Source organism: Chenopodium quinoa, unplaced genomic scaffold (assembly GCF_001683475.1).
Source record: "Chenopodium quinoa cultivar QQ74 unplaced genomic scaffold, ASM168347v1, whole genome shotgun sequence".
NCBI lineage: Eukaryota > Viridiplantae > Streptophyta > Magnoliopsida > Caryophyllales > Amaranthaceae > Chenopodium > Chenopodium quinoa.
Window position 1 is genome coordinate 1,220,937 of NW_018742418.1, and position 15,765 is coordinate 1,236,701.

At 31.5% G+C, this 15,765-nt stretch overlaps 1 pseudogene; it reads left to right on the plus strand.

Moving 5' to 3' along the window:
- Nucleotides 1-9,604: 9,604 nt before the first annotated feature.
- On the plus strand, nt 9,605-14,875 carry LOC110708503 (annotated as a pseudogene).
- Nucleotides 14,876-15,765: the final 890 nt, after the last annotated feature.

Consider the following 15,765-nt stretch of genomic DNA (forward strand, 5'->3'; position numbering starts at 1 on the left):
TGTTTCCTTACTATTTGGTAATTATATTCCATTTATACACATTCAACAAAAATATTATTCGTTTGATTATACTATGCAATAATATTTTCCTATATATAATTTTGTGGGATAATCCATAATTATTTTTAATAGTCTTGCATGTAATACTCCCACTATTTTTTTTAGTATGATACAATTTTATATTATTTTTATAATTACAAAATTTTTCATCTTATTTTGCAATTAAATACTTTTTATAATTAAATATAGTGTTAAACTAATAATAAATTGTGAAATTTACCGTGCATGGCACGGGACCTAATTTAGTATATTAATTATTATATTTGTATTATACAAATATTCCAAAAGTAAAAGATTTTTTTGCGAAAAAGGAATGGGGGAGTTTTAGAGGGAAAATACAGCACTAGGAAGTCACACGTGTCATTCCTAGTGTCTGTTTTAATATTACAATAATAATAATATTATTATTATTATTGATTGATTGATTGTTGATGATTGATTGATGATTATAAACACCTATATTTTAGGTAAATCTAATTAATTACTTTTTATTTTCGAAAATTTAACGTATAATTAAGCATTATATGATACGGTGTAAAACAAAATAAAACATTGTCAATGGTGCACAATTATAATATTCAACTCATACTATGAGCATCTTTTATATGGAGTACTTTCTTTGTCATATTTTCATATAATATATGGTGTAATATGTACTACATAGTAATAGTTTCACCTTTTGAATTTTTATAATTAATATTCATATACGTTCAATTAGTGGCGGATCTTAGGCCAAAAAAATTAGCGGGGGCCAACGTTTAATTCCATAACCTTTTGTTTAAAAATAGCAATACTTAATCACTATGGCACAATTTTTTATGGGCAAATATTAGATATCATATTACTTACAATCAATCACTCAAAATATTTTTTTTTTTTTGGGGGGGGGGGGGGGGGGGGGGGGTTGGGCCCTAGCCCGCTCAAATTAAGATCTGCCCCTGCTCTGAATATATATAATAGATACATTATATGCAGATACATTGAATATATATAATAGATACATTTAGAGGTTATTATAGGTACATCAAAAGTAAATTATAAATACATTGAAAAAATCAATAGAAAGAGCAGAGCTTGGGTGACAAGGAGGAGAGGTAGTACATGCATGTACTGTAGTCATCAAAATTGAGCACCGATTAACGCTATTTCATCGTAAATGAAGAATCACCACCAAAAAATCAAGGATAATTAATATACTAAGCAAGCGATAGACATTATTCACATGTCATGCGATAGTTGAATCATAATTCATAATCGTAAACCTTTCGAACTCCATAGAATAGAAAATAAAAAATAAAAAATTCAGATTCGTCTTCATCGTATTCTTGATAGATACTTAATGCATATCATGTCAACTAATAAGAACAAAAATCAAATGAATTTACAAATTAATTTTTTTTTGAGCTACTGTGATAGAAATGTGAAGGAGAGAGAAGAAGTATGAAGGATTGATGGTAGTGGTTGGTTTCTCCGCGGGAGTGATTGATGAAGAGCAATTTTGTTTCTTAAATAAAGTTTGTGATAATTACCACTTATGCCATTAATGAAGAGGGTTAAATATCAATCATTGGATTTGATAGATTTAAGGGTTGTAATTGCTTCTCACACTTCTCAAAATAAGAGCACTTCTCACATGAACCTATATATATATATATATATATATATATATATATATATATATATATATATATATATATATATAATAAATCCAAAGGTCGCTATTCAACCCACATCATTAATGGTATTATTGGTAATTTTCACCAACTTTCATTGCACATGTAAAAACAAATGTTGCTCTTCAATATCCCACTGATAACTAACGACAACACAATGTAAATCGCTGGAAATTCATGCTACCACCATTAATCGACGGTGGCGATGAAATTGACAACACAATGTTATTAATCGTTGGACGAAATTCGTTTGCGAATTCTATTTATTCTCCTCTGGAATCTATTAAACTTATATGTGACATTATTGACAATAATCAGCATAACAAATTTTAAGCTTAGATTGTTATCTTTTTCTTAAACTCTTCGATTGTTTGTACAGAGGAACATATAATTAGCTTAGGTTGACGTATTTATATCACTTTTTTGTGTATCTAAATTTTGTTTAATTAATTTTATTGATGAACGTATCTATAATTAGAACTTGATGTATTTAAATGTATTAAGTTGATGTATCTATCTTGGTTTCTCAATGTATCGGTAATTGTAAAGCTGAGGTAGTGTGCTTGAGTGCGGTAATGGAGGTTAGAATTGATAAAATTAAAAAAAATAAATAAAAATATTGTTGTGCGCCTTGGATTTAGTAAAAATACTTGTCCGGATGCATTTTTGAAAGGAAAGAAATTGTTGTATTTCTAATGTTTTTCTAATGTATCTAGAGTATGCCATCAATGTATCTCCAATGTATTAACAATGTACATGAGCTTTTCACACTTCTCACCTTATATATATATATATATATATATATATATATATATATATGTATATATGGCTTGAATGTTAAATATGGTCATATAATCACTTTTGATATTGCAGGATATTAAACATGCGATATCATACTTAAATTGTTTTTAAAAGTATTTTACTGATTAAAACTTATTTTTACTAATTCTCTATTATTTTAAAATATATTATAAATAGATCTTATTTTAAAGAACTTTTTAAAACGAATTTGATGATGAAAATAGAATCGAGTTATAGGATATTTATTAAAAGTTATGATTAATTTTGTATACCTCAATATTAGAATTTTATCGATAATAAAACTCTATACAACAATTTTATCTTAAAAAACTGTCAAAAAATCGATTACTTAATAATATTATTTATCTCCTACGTGGCGCGACACTAGGCGAAAAACCGGAATGCCAATCTCTACAAGAAAACAGCCCATTTCCAATGGACTGGTTCCGACGGACACGTTATTCCGTCGAAAAATTCGAAATTTCCGACAGATTTTTTTTTCCGTCGTATAATTTTCAAACAATCCATCGGAATATTTGTATTTTTCGACTGAATATTCCGTCGGGATAGGTCATTTCCGATCGAAAAATATTCCGTTGAAACTTTCCGATAGATTTTCCGTCGGAATATAATTTTTTTAAAAAAAACTTTCCTTTAATTAAACCCTAACCCCCTAAGTTCTTCCTCCCCTTTTCTTTTTTCCCTCTCTTCTCTTTCCTCTCTCCTCCTGGTTCACCTCTTCTCTCCTCCTTCTTTCCTCTCTTCTCTTTCTCTCTCCTCTTGTTCCGCCTCTTCTTTTCTCTTTCCTCTCTTTTCTTCTCTTTCTTTCCTCTCTTCTCTGCCACCTCTTACTTCTCTCCTCTTCTTTCCCCTCTTTCTTCTATCCATTACCAACAACAACAACAACCAACATCACCAACACCATCACTATCACCAACCAACAACAACGGAGACCACAACACCACAACCACCGTGCAACAACAACGGCGACCACAACAACACTGACAACGCGCAACAAACAACATCAATTGCACAACCACCGTCGCGAGAATCGTCAACCGCACAAGTATAGTAGATCTTGTTTTAATTTAGGTTAGATTGTAGATCTAGTTTTATTTTATTTTTTTAATAAATTTCTGATTATGGTTCATTTTTGAAGTAATTGTAATATTAGGTTATAAATTTTATGAGATAATTGTATATTTATCTAATTCATTAAATTTTTTGTGGTTAATTTTATTTTTATTTTTACCAAAATTCGGAATGTTAGATCTTACTTGTTTCGATTTTTTTTTGGGTTAATTGTCGTTTTCATGGTTAATTTTAGATCTACATGTTTTGGTTAATATTAGATCTATCTGTTTTGGTGGTTAATTTTTTTTGGTTAATTTTATTTTCGATTTTTTTTTTCTTTTTTTTTGTGGTGAACGGTGGTCGTGGTGTAGGGTTTAGGCTGGTGGTGGTCGTGGTTTAAGGTTGGGGCTGGTGGAGTGGTGGGGGCTGGTGGGGAATGGTGGCGGTTAAGGGGGAGGTGAGGCCATGGGGTGGGGTTTGTTTTTTTTTTTTTTTTTCAGGGTAAGATTCTCCGACGGAAATTTCGTCAGAATATTCTGGCGGAATGTTTTTCCGTCGAAAATTTCTGACGGACTTTTCCGGGCCGAAAAACCTCTTCCGATGGAAAAATTTTGTCGGAAATTTTGTCGAAAAAGTGTTTCCGACGGAAATTCCGTTGAAAAATGTCGATTTTCCTACAAATATGTTTACGACGATACGTCGAAAATATACTTTTTTTTAGTAGTGAAGTGTCGTTGTCTCGTGATCTGGCTGCGAGACCGACTTTATTTATTAGTGACTTTCTAGTACATACCCCGGGCGTTGCCCCGAATACCCATTTTAAAGAGTGTACTTACTTGTGGGCATGTTTTGTATTATTATTATTATAATTATAATAATCATAATAATAACTATGATAAAAATTTTATTATTACTATTTATATTTTTTGAAATGTTAGATGCAAAAAGAGAGTAGAAATACTACCTATTATTCTTTTTTCACGTTTGTTATTATTTTCTGTTTTTGTAAGGTGCACTATATTCACTTGGTCTACTACGACCAATGTTTGTGAATTATACATAAAAAAAATAAAAATATAATTAAGATATTGTTTATCAAAGTTCTATGTCGACATAGGGCTAAATTTTAATAGGAAACTAAAATAATAGAGGGATATATAATTTTGTGACAAGAAGAGTGTGTCGGTAAAATGTATATATATAAAAAAAAGTTAAAAGTAATTATTTTCTTAACCCGTAAAATCAACGGATTATTTTGTTGGTTTAATTGGACCATTTGTAATATATGGCTGGTAAATAGGCTACGGAGGCTTTGTAAAACCTTAAAGTTCTAAGATCTTGTTAACATTGATCTGAATTCACTTCAAGATTCCCTTGTATTGTACATTTTCTGTTGTGTCTTAATTTTAGTAGTTTTTTACTTCTTTAATTTCATTAACAAAATCATAAACATACACAAAAATATTACAACCGAATATGAAGAATATCTGATTCAAAAGCTTTAATAATGGTAAATCAATGGTAAACTAAAAAAAATTAATGATACATGACCATATTTATAATTATAAATACGTAGTTATTCGTATAAAAGTAAAATTTTATTGTTAATTGGATATTCATATTAATTATAAGTAAATTATTTTATGTATACTTTTTTAAAATTTTTTTTTATCCTAAACAAATCTATCCAATCTAACCTGGCATCTAATCTGATATGGTATGTTGCTATAAGTAAAATACTATTGTCAATAAAAAGATAATTTTTTTTCAAAAGAATTATAAATTATTTTATGTATACTGTTTTTTATCCGAAGTAAATCTATCCAATCTAATCTAATGTGGCATCTAATCTAATCACAATAATATCTATTTATCGCCTACGTGGCTCGACACTTGGCAAAAAATTAAAATGCCAAATGTCGTTGTCTCGTGACCTGACTGTGAGGCCGGCCTTTTATATTAGTGATATATATGATATGATATGATATATTATAAATTAAATATAATTAAATACAACTTTTATTATAAATTAAATAAAAGATAATTAAAAAATATTCATGGTTAAAATATAATCTAATATATATACATAAAGTAGGCATTTTTGGAGAGCATTCGGAGCTCCACGTAAGAAATGTACTTATTTCGACCAATAAGAAGAAAGATTTATATTTTATTTTTGAATTAAAAAATTATATCGCCACCTAGATAAAAGTACGTAACGAATTAGATTTGATACATCTAAAATTTTAATGCCACGTAGATTATAATCCACGAATTAAATTATTTTAATGAAAAAAATAAAGTAAAAATATAGGAAAAGATAAATTTATTAATTCAATACTACGAGTATAAGAAAAACAAAAAAAATATACTATAAAATATTTAAATGATAAACGCTTATAATAAAGTTTGATACTTATCCTTATAAGAGAAATTTTGATAGTATTTATGATAAGAAATACAAATTGTTCGTTAATTATAATTAAATTAAAATTTGTGATACCTACCATTATAAATTGACACATCATACGACACAAACAAAATTTCGTATCAATAAAAAACCCCATTAAGCGAATTTTGTGTTAGCAATTTTGTGTTAATTTTTGGTCATCAATGACCGGGTAATTTTTAGCTTAATTTTTCAAATCTTATGTTTAAATTAGTACTTCTAATTATTACTTAGATTGTATTAATTTGGGATACTCAACGATTATGTGTTTATGTTTTATTTACTAAATGTTTTTTTACATGCAGATCTAACACATCATATGATACAAATAAAATTTCGTATCAATACAAAACTCCATCAAACGAATTTTGTGTTAGTAATTTTGTGTTAGTTTTAGGTCATCAATGTCCGAGTAATTTTTAAAATCTTATATTTAAATTTATATTTGTAATTATTACGATTACTTGTTTATGTATTTATGTAATGGCATACGATTAGATGTTGTATACTTAATATATGGATGGCTTTGGTTATTATTGGAGATGATGAAAAAATTTCAATGCATAGATTTGATTTTACATCGCAATAATTTTTCATTTATTGGTAAATATATTGATTTATTTTATATAAATGTAAAGATTTAATTTATATCAATTTCAGTTTGGCTAACATTTTTATCCATTGATGTAGTAGGTTGGTTGTGGACGAGGTTGGTGATTCTATCGAAATAAAAGATATGGTAAAACATGAATAATGATTTAAGATTTAAATTATCAAAAATTTATCATTTCACATTAAATATTTTATATAACGGAAAAAATATTATATTTACAATTTATTTATATTTAATAAATTCATTATAAATTATTGTAAAAAAAATAAATATTAAACTTTTGTAATTTTGTTTGAAATTATTAAATACAATACATCAAATAATTAAAAATCTTAGATGTAAAAACCGTGCATCGCACGGGCTTCCATCTAGTACATAAATAAATGTGAAATTCTAAAAGAAAGAAGGAAGTATCTAACTATTATTCAGATTTTAAAATTCTTCCGTTTTTAAAATTACGTGACTGGTACTTACCCTATATATTTCTTATAATCGCACCCATGCTTGACTAATGTGCTTAAAAACAAAAGTGGGAAAATAGCAATGACAATGACAACGACAACGAACACATCTAATGATCTAAATATGATTTGAGTGAGAACCCTAATCTCAATTGTTTAACTTAGACGCAATATACCATCCAAATTCCAAATGATCCAATTATGTCAAAATTGCCACTCGTTTGACAAATTAACATTCAACATTTCCTTAATAATAAGATATTAGTCTTCCTTTGATTCTTCCGTATTCCTTTTTCTAATACGAAGTATTTTTCCTTCTAACTTTGCAACTATTCCATCCAAAAAACTTACAAAAGAAAAGTTAACTTTTTTTTTTCCCCTTAAATCTTTAATTAGTAAAATAAAATACTCCATAAAATAAGACTCTATTCCATACTGTTTTTAAGATTATAAATACTTTAAATATTTCCCTCAAAAAAAAAAAAATATTAGTCAAGCACCAACTTTTATATGTGGCGGACATCTATCATGGGGGTTATTTCATTAGTGTAGAGATTACTCAATCAATGTTACGAAGGTTATATTGTTAGTGTTATAGGAGTTATTTTGTATTTTTATAAGTGATCACATGGTGTAGCAACCGCACACAAAATACGTCGTAGAGATTATAAATATTAATGGATAGGATAAAGCTGACACGATGATGAAATTGAGATTGAATCTGCTAAGTGGGCTTCCTCTCTTATCTTGTATGTCATTGGTGAGACCCCCCGACCATAAAAGACTTGAACAACGTATAGTAGGACAAAGGATTCGGATTCTAAATAAAGCGATCCTAATAAAATCAAGTCACGTATGGTATGTCCAAAACGTTGTTGGTAGAGGAACGTTTTTCCAATTTGAGCTCTAAACGTAAACTATTGACAAAAATGGTAGCGTGGAAAAACTATTTACCAAACTAAGCTTCCAGGGTAAATCGCTGTCTCGGACAGCGTTTTACCCCTGGGTTTTTTTTAAAAAAAAATTCAACTGGTAAACGCTGTCCCAGACAGCGTTTTACCTTCTGTATTTTTTTAAATTCAGTAGGGCATAAAACGCTGTCTCGGACAGCGTTTTACCCATTGAATTTTTTTTTTAAAAAAACCCAAGAATAAAACGCTGTCCGAGACAGCGTTTTATTCCCTGTTTTTTTTTTAAATGAAACGCTGTCCGGGACAGCGTTTCATGGCCATATATCAGCATGTTCACTTCAGCAGAAAATCTGTGATAGGCGAACACAAAATAATTTTAATGTGTACGTCAACGGTCATCGGGTCTGAACCAATACTACTATGAACCTCATTCATCAAATCATTCATAGTCATGTTCGGTTCTAGTGTTAGTGGTTCCATATTTCCCCCACTATACTCGACCCGGGGTCCATCAAACAGAATTTCTCCTCCCCACCGGCATAACAAAACTACATTTTGTGACGCCATATTCTACATAACCAAAACACATTTTAGGATTATCGAAATCTAGAGCGAGGTAAATTATCAACACTGAAATAAGACTCTTCTCACCTATAACAACTTCACTTTCAACAACTTCACCAATTTCAACAATTTCATGAACAATTTGAATTATTTCAACAATTTCAACCTAAACTATTTCAATAATTTCAACAATTTCATCTCTTCTCACCAATTTCAACCATTAACAACTTCAACATTTTCACCATCATCAACTTCACCAATGTCATGAACAATTTCAATAACAATGTACCACATCACCATCAATAATTATCAACAATGTACCACATTTTCATTAATAATTAGCAACAATTACATGCAATTGACATGAATTAACAACAAGTAAGAGCAATTACATACAATTCACAATAATTAACCACAATAACTATGCAATTACACTAAATTCAGTTTAGGGCTAACCACGAAATTGAGTGAGTGAGTGTGAGAGGGAGGAGGGCAGCAGCAAGGTGGCGGCAGCAGCGGTGGCGCAAGGGTGGGCGGCGGCGGCAATGCGGGTGTTTGAGTACGGTCGTGGTTTAGTGTGAGAGGGAGGAGGGAAAGCGTTGAGGTTGAGGTTGAGTTCTTGCGCATTCTGCTGAAGTGAACATGCTGATATATGGCCATGAAACGCTGTCCCGGACAGCGTTTCATTTAAAAAAAAAACAGGGAATAAAACGCTGTCTCGGACAGCGTTTTATTCTTGGGTTTTTTTTTAAAAAAAATTCAATGGGTAAAACGCTGTCCGAGACAGCGTTTTATGCCCTACTGAATTTAAAAAAATACAGAAGGTAAAACGCTGTCTGGGACAGCGTTTACCAGTTGAATTTTTTTTAAAAAAAAAAAACCAGGGGTAAAACGCTGTCCGAGACAGCGATTTACCCTGGAAGCTTAGTTTGGTAAATAGTTTTTCCACGCTACCATTTTTGTCAATAGTTTACGTTTAGAGCTCAAATTGGAAAAACGTTCGTTGGTAGAGCGTGTTGGTTTTTCATGCACCTCCTCTCCCACACTCTTTTCTCATTCATCATTTCATTTCGACTTCATTCCCCCTATATTTAAGGAAATTATCAAATAAAATCATAAAGAAGGCTAAAAAGATACAATCTTTTCCACTTTCTCTCTCCTCAATCACTTGAGAAATGGCAAGCCGAAGGATTTCATCTTTGTTATCTCGCTCACTTTCACCTTATCTCACCTCTTCTGCTGGTAATTTACAACAATCTTACCCTTGTTTTTTTTCCGAAATTGTTATTAATTTGGTTAGATTTTTGTTCTTTCTTTTTTTTTTTTTTATATAATTATCTTTCTGTTTGTTTTGATGGGTTTGTTGATTTACACTCATTTGATTAATAATTTTATTTGTTAACCCTGTTTTTTTTCTTGAAAAAATTATCAATTCATGAATTTTATTTTAATTTTGTAATTTTTATGTTGATGCTACGTTTGTTAATCAATCTGATTCGGTGGGTTTGTTGATTTCACTCTTCTGACTGATCATATGTTCTTGGGGGTTTGAATTTGACTCATAATTCCGGGTTTTAGGAAAATGAGAATATGATAATATATCCGTATAGGGAAATTAGACATTAATTACACCAATCGAACGTATAGATTTGTCATGAATTCTTATGCTAATAGCCTGGACCATTTTAGTAGATACTCGTACGTGGTATATTTAATGCTTATAGTTATTCCGTTTGTGCACCTTGTGCTAGAGATGCACACAAGTTAGTTTTGAATTTCGAATGTTTAAAAGGTTCTCATAATTTGTAAATTGTAATGCCTTTGTTGTTCATTCGGACCAAAAACAATACGGAGTAAAACTTATTGTGTGTGACTTCACAAGTTTACATAGCTTTGGAGAGTTACTGCATGTTGATCAAGTGAATCAGGACTGTCCATTTGCCATTTGCTAATTGATATCTTTAGCTCCTAATTGAGGAATGTTAAGATTTACTGTTTTGTTCTATGAAAGTTGTTCAAGGTTATTGGATGTACACATATGATAATTTGTGATTTGACTATTCACCTAGGATAATTAGTGATTTGACTATTCACCTCATTCGTGTGGGTCCATTTGATTGGCTGGCGGCTTTCGGCTGTTAGCTCATTGTACTGGGTTCTAACTTCTAAGTTACCAACCAAATTGGTGAGATTTTGAAGGATGTGATAGGAAAAAAATGATCAACAATGAAATGGCACTACTGTAAAATGACTGATTTTTTTGGACTAAGACTAGGAAGCATGAGATTCATTACTAAAAGCAATTGTCGATGTTTTCTAGGATTTGATTAAATTTGGCTCTATTATAACTTTTATAAGGGCATCTTATAAGGGCTCTACTGTATGTAGATAACGGTGGACTTGAATTGCGTACCAAGCTGTTCTGTTATTGGTAGTTGTAAATTTGTGTTATACTTCGTAGTAAAAAGTACAATAGGGGGAGTAGTGATGTAGTTTGTAGTTCTGTGTTTGCTTATTAATAAAATTGTTTATCCCATTGCAATTGTGTTCACTTGTATTAATGGTGGACTAATGATGAGTAGAAATAATTTGATGCTAGACTGATGCCCCATTTCTTGTACCCACTAGGGTACCAGTTGGATGGATGGTTTCATCACTTTTATGTTAATTAAAATGTTTTCACATTTGTAATTATTGTTAACCAAATTACGCCCTGCTTCCCCCACTTCAATTTTTTTAGAACTTTGATTTTTGGAGAGTAGTGATTATCTTATGCCAAAAAGACCACAACTTGGACTAGGTGCTCTTTTGGTAGTTTGATCAATGGACAAGGATTATAAGTTTCTTCCTCGAAAAGTCTGAGTTAATAATCACTCAACAGAATACAGGAATTTATAGGATGACAAAAGTTTTGCCTTTTGCTTTAGAGTGCTTACCTATTGAATGGTATGGAAGAAATGAATAAAGATACTTAGACATGAAACATTGAAACTTTTAGCAACTCACAGTAGCTGTAGGGTAACATAGCTTCCAATAATCATACACCTAAGTGATTCTTTTGTAGCTTGCCATATAGTATCACTACTTTTGTGCATCTATTGTTGAATCCTTTGTAAATGTGAATTAGGAATCACTGAATCTATTACTGCTTTTTTGGGGGTTGCATTACAAGGTTTAGCACGTATATGACTGATCAGATATCTGAAAAGGTGGGAACTTCTTTGATATCATTTGTCGGTGTGTAGTGATTTAATCTCTTTATTTTTTTCTGTTGTGTACTGATAATTATGAATAACTCTGTACTGCTCTGATTTTCTAGTAACCATTTGGCATTAAATGAAGACGATTATTTTCTTTAAATGATCGATGAAGTTAACATTCTCTAATGTTTTTCTAAGTAGGAAGGAGCTCCTGTATCAGGAGAGGACTTCAAAAATACAGCACTGCTGCTGCCATTGATGAACCAATTACCCCACCAGTGGATATAAATTATACAAAGCTTCTTATTAATGGGAAATTTGTTGACGCAGCATCAGGTCTTTTCCAAAATTTCTGTTTAACTATCTGATACAAATGGGATATATTTTCATTACTAATGTTTCCGCTGATTTCAGGAAAAACTTTTCACACAGTGGACCCTCGGACTGGGAAAGTGATTGTTGATGTTGCTGAAGGAGATGCCGAAGATGTGAACAGAGCAGTATCTGCTGCTCGGAAAGCATTCGATGAAGGACCATGGCCAAAGATGACTGCTTATGTAACTAAATTTCCGAAAATTCGTGAAATTATACTTCGATTTTACGTTGTAAATATGCCTTAAGCCAACTTTACTGTTGATCTACTGCAGGAAAGATCAAAAATCCTTTTGAAGTTTGCAGATCTTATTGAAAAGCATAATGATGCAATTGCTGCTTTAGAAACATGGGATAATGGAAAGCCTTATGAGCAAGCTGCCAATATTGAAATACCTATGGTTGCACGCCTTTTCCGGTACTATGCTGGTAAGTAAATACTCCATACCAAGATTACCCTAAGCTATGGCATTTTCTTGTAAATAAGTAACTAATATAGTGAGGTTGCATTTCTTATATTTTGTGGCCCTAGAACAAGCTACTGTCAGAGAACTTATTTTGATTTCTGATCCTCAGGTTGGGCAGATAAGATACACGGTCTCACTGTTCCTGCTGATGGCCCGTATCATGTACAGACTCTGCATGAACCAATTGGTGTAGCAGGGCAGATTATTCCATGGAACTTTCCCCTTTTAATGTTCTCTTGGAAGGTTGGACCTGCCTTAGCTTGTGGTAATACAGTTGTTATAAAGACAGCAGAACAGACTCCTTTATCAGCACTTTATGTTGCTAACTTATTTCATGAGGTACTTTCATTCTTTAGTCATGAACTTGATTATGTTTGATTACTATCCCTTCTCATTTGCAAAAGAGAAATGTAAAAACTGAGAGATTTCGTGGAAAATGAATATCTTCCTATTTATCGATCAACCAATCTCTGATTAGAAATACATTTTGCATCTATTTTCAAGTTATCTATTAGTCTCAGACAATTACTGATAACTTAATCACAGGCTGGACTCCCTCCAGGCGTGCTAAATGTGATTTCGGGTTATGGACCAACTGCTGGTGCAGCCCTCTGCTCTCACATGAATGTGGACAAGGTAATTAGGAATGTCTTTTGTTTCCTGTCTAAGTGTTCAACTTCTTGGAAAACTCTTTGCTTAATTGTCCTCTTTTGAATGTTGAAACTACATCCTTACTAGACTAATTGATTAAGGCTATATACTTTTCTGTAAATTATGTTATGCAATAGATGCTGCTAAATAGTGCTTAGTAGTCTCAACCTATTCTTTTCCACAGCTTGCTTTTACTGGATCAACTAGCACCGGAAAATTAGTTCTTGAGTTAGCCGCAAAGAGCAATCTCAAGCCTGTTACTTTGGAACTTGGTGGGAAGTCCCCATTCATAATATGTGAAGATGCTGATATAGACCAAGCAGTGGAGACTGCTCATTTTGCTTTATTTTTCAACCAGGTATGAGCAGAAAATTTTCATTATGAGCTTGTTTTTTGTTGTTGGTTTAAAGGTTCGTAATCCTAATTGCTGATTAAGTGATTTGCGTCTTTCTTTAGGGACAATGTTGTTGTGCTGGGTCTCGTACTTATGTCCATGAAAGTATATATGATGAGTTTGTTGCCAAAGCAAAGGCACGAGCTGCAAGCCGATCTGTTGGAGATCCATTTAAGCAAGGAATTGAACAAGGTCCTCAGGTAACTATCTACAGTATTAATCTCTACAAGTCTTGTCTTATCATTTATTTCCTGGCTTTTAATTGCAATAAACCATTCGGTTGTTCAGACATTTTGTTTGATTGTGTTTCTGGTGGCACTTTTGAATTATGTAGATTGATCCAGAGCAGTTTAATAAGATATTGAGGTACATAAGATCTGGTGTTGAAAGTGGAGCTACCCTGGAAACTGGGGGGACAAATTGGGATCGAAGGGCTACTACATTAAGCCCACAGTTTTCTCGGATGTAACGGTATAAAAGCCTAAATTGCCTCACTTCTCATCACTTTTCCTGACAATGTGCATTATTATAAGATTCATAGCTAATCAGTAATAACTGCCTTCAGGATGACATGTTGATAGCACAAGATGAAATTTTCGGTCCAGTGCAAACTATCTTGAAGTTCAAGTGAGTGACATGCATACATTTATACAGAAAGAAAAGAAAATATATACGTACGAAACGATTGTTAAATGCTTTCCTTATCTTGTTCTTTAATTAGGAGCATAGAGGAGGTGATACGTCGAGCAAATGCATCTGAGTATGGACTGGCAGCTGGAGTTTTCACTCAGAACCTCGACACTGCTAACACTGTATCACGCGCTCTAAGAGCTGGTACAGTGTGGATAAACTGTTACGACATTTTTGATGCTGGAATCCCTTTCGGTGGGTACAAAATGAGCGGCATTGGTAGAGAGAAGGGAATTTACAGCTTGCAAAACTACTTGCAAGTGAAGGCCGTTGTCACTGCATTGAAGAATCCAGCTTGGCTATAGAGAGTAAAAACTATTTTGCTTTCCTAAAATAAAAGGCTAAGCTCAATCTTTATATCATTTTATGCTTTATCATTAAACAATGGTGGTAAATGATGATGATGGTAAAAGATCCTTATCTGTTATACTTCATATATTGCAACTTTTGCAAGTATCAGTTCTTAATGATGTCGATAAATTTGGTTGTTAGCAACGCCTGATTTTGGTATGTTTGTGAATTAACAATATATGTTTTGTAAAACCTTACACGACACTCCGCCAATGTGCTAAGAAGAGATATCGAGAGAACACACAGCCAAATTTAGTTGCGTTTTATAGCCAAATTTAATGCGTTGCAATAAAAATGCAACTATTTAACGTGATACATTTGAGTATGTACCTATTACGAGTAACATAATAAAATACTCAAATGTTACGGAGTATTATCTAAAATATTGTTAAACTAGATTGAAACCCGTGCGATGCACGGTTTTTTATACATAAATTTCATGAAAAATATTTTTTCTTAATTAAACCCTATAATTTTTTTTTATTATTTTGCTTGTTAGAAAACGGATAATTTGTTTTATTTTTATGCAACTTATAATGCGACCTTAATTTACTAATATTAGTTATATGAAAATTATAAGTATGATAGATATTAGAATAAAATCATAATCCCGTTCGTATTTTTTTAACCTATGATTCGTTTGTATAACGAAAACACGTTGTTCCACTATACATATATAGTTATAGAATTACTATTTTTCTTTCACAAACAATAACTTAGACCACCATTATTCTTTTACTCCGTATCAACTTTATACAATGAAAAATTAATAAAGTAAACCCAAAACTATAGGGTTACAATAAAGACGGTGGGAGTAATAGTAAAATATGGCTTTATAAATTTTTAAATAGTTAAATGAAATATATATATACTACCAAGACTGTTGCATTACTAAAATTAATCTAATTGAATAAAATTAAATCTTTATAATGAAATTTCATTATCTATGTATACACTACTAAAATGATTTTTACAATAATAATATAGATATTCTACCAGAAACTATAATACACAAAAAATAAAAATTATCAGAG